The sequence below is a fragment of the Peromyscus californicus genome, unplaced genomic scaffold, assembly GCF_007827085.1.
Source record: "Peromyscus californicus insignis strain IS unplaced genomic scaffold, ASM782708v3 Scaffold_5__1_contigs__length_169319896, whole genome shotgun sequence".
NCBI classification, from domain to species: domain Eukaryota; kingdom Metazoa; phylum Chordata; class Mammalia; order Rodentia; family Cricetidae; genus Peromyscus; species Peromyscus californicus.
The window spans coordinates 25,076,148-25,083,337 of record NW_026294573.1 but is presented as its reverse complement, the minus strand read 5'-3'; positions in this window follow the sequence as shown (position 1 = coordinate 25,083,337).

The window sequence follows — 7,190 nt, the reverse complement described above, 5'->3', positions numbered from 1 at the left end:
CCCCCCCCCCCCCCAGACAGGGTTTCTCTGTGTAGTTTTGGTGCCTGTCCTGGATCTTGCTCTGTAGAGCAGGCTGGCTGGCCTCGAGCTCACAGAGATCCACCTGGCTCTGCCTCCTGGGTGCTGGGATTAAAGGCGTGTGCCACCACCTCTCAGCCAAGGAGCTTCTCTTTAAGATGAAATTTTTTTAAAATTTTCTTTTGGATTTACTTATTTCATGTGTATGAGCGTTTTGCCTTCATGTGTGGATATGTATCTATAACATGTGAGTGTCTGGTGCCCACAAAGGTCAGAAGAGTGCATCAGATGCCAAACCTGGAGCTACAGATGATCGTGAGCTCACATGTGGGCGCTGGGAACTGAGCCAGGGCCCTCTGCAAGAGCAGGAAGTACTCTGAACCACTGAGCCATCTCTCCAGTCCCCAAAGGTGGAAGACTTTAATTTCAGAGGAAATTGCTACATAATACAGACTCTTAACTATTTTCTCCTGAAAAAAACAAAAACAAAAACAAGTTAAATGTTGTCAGTATATAATGGCATAGGCCACACTTTCCTCTTCCAAAAGGGACACAGTAAGGATAGCGTGAGCAAAGCAGAGCCCAGGCCAGCAGGGATAACAGTCTGGAGCTTCATGCTCAGTGTCTAGAGCATGTGACATTATCTGAGCTTCAAAGCGTAGCCCCCTCGGATAGCACCGCCCCTATGGTCCTTCCACCTGCCGCACACCGGGGCTTTCACTCAAAACCTGGGTACAGCAGTGTGCACCTGCTATCCCCGCTTCTGAGGAAGTAGAGACAGGAGGACCCCTGGGCTTGCTGGCCAGCCCGTCTAGCTGCATAGGTGAGTTCCAGGTTCAAGAGAGACTCTATCTCAAAAAATGAGGTGAAAACAAAATGTAATTACTTTATTTACTTATTTATTGGGTTTTCTAGACTGGGTTTCTCTGTGTAGCCTTGGCTGTCCTGGAATTTGCTCTTTAGACCAGGCCATGAACTAACAGGGATCCTCCTGCCTCTGCCTCCCAAGTGCAGAGATTGAAGGCGTGCACCACCACCACTACCACCACCACCACCTGGCTTCAAATTCTGAACTTCTAACAGTCAGTTCTAGAAGGCAGCACAAGAACCACTGAGTTGGCTTTATGTTACCTGACCAGCTAGGTACATTCACTTTGTTCCAGATTATACAATTTATTTAATCCTTCCTGCCAATTGTCCTGGTGTCGCCACAGTGGAACCAGTGTGAGCTTGTGCCACTGAAACTTCCAGAAGGTCTAGAAGGCTTGAGTCACCTCCCAGGATCATCCAAGGCATGGCTGCCTTTCATCGAGAAAAACCAGGTCTCTCCAAGGATCTGTAAGTTTCCCCAGGACCACTCCCTGCTAGGATCCTTGAGGAGGTATCGTATAAATGAATACACACCGCCATCTAGTGGTAGGCCGGTGTATGGGCTTCTTAGGAACAGAGCCTGGATCCCAGGGCTCAGCATTGTGTTAGGCTCTGAGGACAAGGGTAAGCGGAAGATAGTTAACACATGTAATCTTCACAACAACAGCAGTTTGAATGCCATCTTAAAGACACCAAAGTCTGGAAAGGCCACATTGCTGGAAAGTGGCTGAACTGGGTTTTGAGTCCAAATCCACTTGATGCTGGAAGTGATGCCAGTGAAAGGGAGGAGTCCAGGATCAAGGTTCGGGAATGGAGAGATGAGGAAGATTAGACCGCTTTGCGTTTCTCTGTCTAATAACCTTAGGACTTTGTGAGCACGCACTGTGCTAGGCTCGAGGCCGTGAGCTATGCTTATGGGTAGGAAACAGTCCTTGACTGTTCACAGCGTATTATCTGGGTGGGTGGGCAGGACAAAGTAAAGGCATAACTTGTGAGAGGGGCAGAAACTTGGTTTTTTTTTTTTTTCTTTTTTTTTTTTTTTGGTTTTTCGGGACAGGGTTTCTCTGTGTAGCTTTGCGCCTTTCCTGGAACTCACTTGGTAGCCCAGGCTGGCCTCGAACTCACAGAGATCCGCCTGGCTCTGCCTCCCGAGTGCTGGGATTAAAGGCGTGCGCCACCACCGCCCGGCAGAAACTTGGTTTTTAAAACCGTAATTTCAGATTTACTTTTTTACATTGTGAATGGACATTTTGCCTGTATGCATACAAGTGCACCACTCACGAGCTTGTTAGATTCCCTGGAACTAGGTGTAACAGGCTCCAGTCCTTAGTACACGTGACTCCAGGATGGAAGTACCGTTCAGGCTGTAAAACTCAGCAGGCAAGGCAGCACCACCTGCCAAAACTAAAACAAAGGCCTGATCCATCAAAGTCCACAGTTCTGGGAAAGTCTCTAAATGTACTAACCCTGCATTTTAACTTCTGTAATTCCACATCTGGCTAGCTGTTCTTGTTAACTTAAGTATATCAGCCCAGGACATGGTCATTATGCTTAAAAGCTTACCCTGAGAAAGGCTCCAGGCTACGCTGGGATCCCAAACACGCAGCACAGTCACGAGCTGCCTAATAAAGACTTTCTATTGGCTTAAACCTATGTCTTAGCAGTCTTCTCTGGTGAATACCCCACATCTGTGCATGTATGAATGGTTGTGAGCCACCATATGGGTGTTGGTAATTGAATCCAGGTCCTTTGCAAGAGCAACAAGTGCTCTTAACCACTGAACCATCTCTCCAGTCCCAGAAACTTGATTGGAATAGACAACTTCAGGCTCACATCAGAAATCTAGCCTTCCCCAGTTGTGTGGCCTTGGGAAGAGATTCTATGTCTCTGAATATCAACTTCTTAATTTATAAAAGATTTCTTGTTTAATATGATCCTAATTCAATTGTGCATATCTATAACCCCAGATCTTCTGTGGCTCTTCCAATTAACCCGGGGGCTTGGGTCTACACAGGAGTTGTAGAGGTGGTAAAAGACTGAATGATGGCTTTGTTTGAAGGCAGGATGAGGCATTTCAGGACAACCTAGGCTACACTCCAAGTTTGGAGCTAGCTGTATAGCAAGACCCTATCTTTTAGAAAACTGATTTATGCTGGGTGGTGGTGGTGCATGCCTTTAATCTCAGCACTAGGGAGGCAGAGCCAGGTGGATCTCTGTGAGTTTCAGGCCAGCCTGGTCTACAGAGCAAGATTCAGGACAGGCACCAAAACTATATGGAGAAATCCTGTCTCGAAAAACCAAAAAAAAAAAAAAAAAAAAAGATTCATTTTTGCTTTATGTGTATGGGTGTTTTGCCTGCACATGTATGCATGTGCTTCTGTGAGTACTCAGTGCCTGCAGAGGCCCTTGGACCTGTTAGAACTGCAGTTACAAAAGGTTGTGAGCCATCATGTGGGTACTAGGAATTGGATCTTCTGAAAGAGCAGCAGGCCCTTAACTGCTGAGCCATCTCTCCAGCCCCCACAGAGCCTGTTGTAAAAGACAAAATTCAGAAGCAAATGTAAACAGAAAACAAAGCCTTTGGTGACGGCACACAGGTAAGATGGGTGTGCAACCAGTGGTGGAGCACACATCTGGCACATTCGAGGCCCTTGGTTTGATCTTCCAGCTCCACAAGAAAAAAAAAAAACAAAAAAACAAAACCCTTGCCAACTCTCCTCATGTCCAGAAGTCTCAGAACCTGGATGCTGATGCTGATAGACTTCACTTGCTCACCTCCATCTCTGTCCTCTGCATTTTTAGCTGCTCCAGACCATCCCACAGCAGTCTTGTCTTTGTCCACGCTTTCCCGGTCCTTTCATTCATTCTACGACTGTTGAGTGTGCATCTCACACCAAGCATTGCTCTAAGTGCTGGGGGTTAGACAGGCAGCCAAGAGACAAAAATCTGTCTTCGTGGAAATCACACTTCCAGACAGAAGAGGCAGGTAATTTCTTAAAAATAAACAAACAAACCAATATTCGCTATGGTGATTGGTTTGGAGAAAAGAACGCAGGGAAGAGAGATGGTGGAACTGGGAATGTGAGCTTGCTTAGTATTAGCTTTGAGTGGTATTGTTGTTTTTTGTTTGAACTCTATGTAGACCAGGCAGGCCTCAAACTCATGGAGATCCACCCGCCTTTGCCTCCACGTGCTGGAATTAAAGGTGTGCGCCATTCTCACACACAAGCTTTAGGTTTCAACAAAGTGGTCAGAGTGGGAAAGAGGTTGAGGTAAGAACATTCTAGGGGAAAGAACCAATTCCAAGGTTCTGGGTCAGGAAAGCCCCAGAAATTTTCAGGGCAATCAAAGCAGCCGAGGTATATGAAGGACTTTGACCAAGGAGAGCAGTAGTGAGGGGTCACATCAGCCAGGGAGGGAGCAGAGGAGAATGCGGTGCTCACAGGCTTTGGTGAACAGACACTGCCTTTTGGAAGACATTGAAGGACTGTGGGAAGAGGGAAGTGGAGATCTGATTGACATATTTTTATATGTAAGATAACGTAAGTTACCATTTCAGGGCTGGAGATGTAACTCACCGGTAGCGTGCTTGCCTGGCATCCACGACACTTTGGGTTCAATCCTCTAGTTAAGGCCGGGCAGCAGTGGTGCATGCCTTTTAATCCCAGCACTTGGGAGGCAGAGCCAGGTGGATCTCTGTGAGTTCAAGGCCAGCCTGGTCTAAAGAATGAGATCCAGGACAGGCACCAAAGCTATACGGAGAAAGCCTGTCTCAAAAAGCTAAAAAACAAAACACAATCCTCTAGTCAAAAAAACAAAGACATAACAAACTCCCCCCGACCCAGATCTTAACCATTTTCAGTTTAATGATTTGGAAGCTGAATTAGTCCAGCAGTGGAATGCATTCACGTTACTGTGCGGCCATCTCCATGTATCTAGCATTTTCATCCCCCCAAGGTTCAGCTCTGTACCCATTAAACAAAAATCTATATTCCCCTTCCCCCAAGCCTTTTAGTCAACCTTCTACTTTCTGTCTCTGATTTGACTAGTCTACGTGCCTCACTTAAATGAATACAATAGTGATGCTTTTGTGTCTGCTTCATTCCGCTTAGCATAACATCGTCAAGGCGCACCCATGGTCTAGCATAGGTTGGAATTTCTTTCTTTCAAGTAAGGGTGGGTAATATTCCTTTATAAACACATTTGTATCTTGTTTATCCATTCACCCACCAAGAGACGCTTAGGTTTCTTTCATGTTTTGGTTATTGTAAATAACGTTCCTATGATCATGGGTGCTTAACTATCTGTTCAAGTTTCTGCTTCCAGTTCTCCAGGGTATATGCCCAGAAGTAGAGTTGCTAGATCATATAGTGATGTTTTGGGGAAATGCTTACTTTTATCACAAAAGCAGCTGTGTCCATCTACATTCTCAGAGACTCACATTTCTTATTTACAGAACAGAGACACTAAGTTAAGGGAAGGCGAATGTGGGTATAGGCTGTACAGCTAAGAGGCTCTTGTGAGTAGCACAGTGACAGATGAAGGTAGCTTTGTGTCTTACATAGTAGCAGTGGAAACTGGATTCTACCTTTGCTTTAAAGGAGGACCAACTGAACTGAGAGAGAGGAATCAAGGATCATTGGCTTGAGCACTACTGGAGGAATGAGGTTGCCATTTATAGATGAGGTTTAGGTGGACACATCAGAAGTCTGGGTTAGGACATGTGACATGCTTATTACAAATCTAATAGTTATAAAGAACCTGGTGTTTTGAGAAGATCACTGGGATGCAGAGAAAATCTGAAAGTTGCCAACATACAGGTGGCTTTTAAAATCTTGAGACTTGAGGTCACCTGAGGAATGATCATACATTGGAAAAAGAGACCCAAGAACTGGGCTCTTGGACTTTCCAGAAGCACGAAAGCAAAAATCTGTGTGGAAGAGATGTCCAGGGGACAGGTCAGGAGGGCTCAATGTCCTGAAAGCCACCAGAAGAAATTCTCTGGGAAAGGAGGAAATGGGTAACTGAGTCATGTATGCTATTAATGGTTTGAGTAAGAGAATAGAAAATTGGCCATTGTTCTTGGAATCTTTAACAAAACTTCCTCCAGTAGATTGTGAGAAGGCAAAAAAAAAACCTGACTGAGAGAAATTCAAAACATATAAAAGAAAGAAATATGGAGAAGCAGAGAAATAGTGTGGTGTCAAAAGAGGGTCAGCTGTTAAACCAGACACAGTGGTGCACACCTTTAATTCTAGTGCCAAAGAAGCCAAGCAGAATAGACTTGGAAGTCAGCTTGACTACACAACAAGTTCCACGCCAGTCCTGGCACCTGCAAGCACATCTCTTTTTTAAAAAAAAAGAAAAAAAAAAAAGAGGTGTGTGCTTTCTTGGCTTGTCTTTTAGATAGGAGAAATAATAACAGCAATCTCTCTCTCTCTCTCTCTCTCTCTCTCTCTCTCTCTCTCTCTCTCTCTCTCTCTCTCTCTCTCTCTCGTTAGATGGGCGGCGTTGGGGTAGCACTGGGAGAATTGGTATAGTTTGATCCTTAGGCAGACAAGTGGCAGACAGAGGTGACCCTAATTAGCTAAGGTGCTTTCTTCCAGGAGGGACGGCAAATTCGTGTTGGGATGAGGGTAAGATTTGCATAGATCGGGGTAGTAGGCAGGGCCACCAGATCTATGGAATCTCCCTTCCATTATTCTTTTTTTTTTTTTTTTTTTTTTTTTTTTTTTGGTTTTTCGAGACAGGGTTTCTCTGTGTAGCTTTGCGCCTTTCCTGGAACTCACTTTGTAGCCCAGGCTGGCCTCGAACTCACAGAGATCCGCCTGGCTCTGCCTCCCGAGTGCTGGGATTAAAGGCGTGTGCCACCACCGCCCAGCTCCTTTCCATTATTCAAAAGAGCTTAATTCCTCTCTATCAGTCGATCTCAGGATTTTTCCAGAACACTTTCAGCTCACGCTGTCCTAAGTTAGGCCATCGAAAGTTGTGATAATTGAGTGCGTATCTGTCTCTCCAGATGATACTGAGGATCATCCAGACGATAGCTTGAAGTGGCCTCTGAATTCTCTCCACAACCTTCCAAACTCTGGCTCAGAGCGCCGCTGTCAGTACTCGCTGAATTAGCCTAGAACAGAACACTGAGCAGAGGGGCTACGCAGCCGGTTTCACAAAGGGGGGCGGTCCTAGCCCTACGTTCGACGTTCGAGCCCGGCCCCCTCCTTTTCTTTCCTCCACTTCCAATTCGCGGTCTAGAGAGCCTGCGGAACTTGGCTCAGAGAGGCCACTGTAGTCAGGGGCTA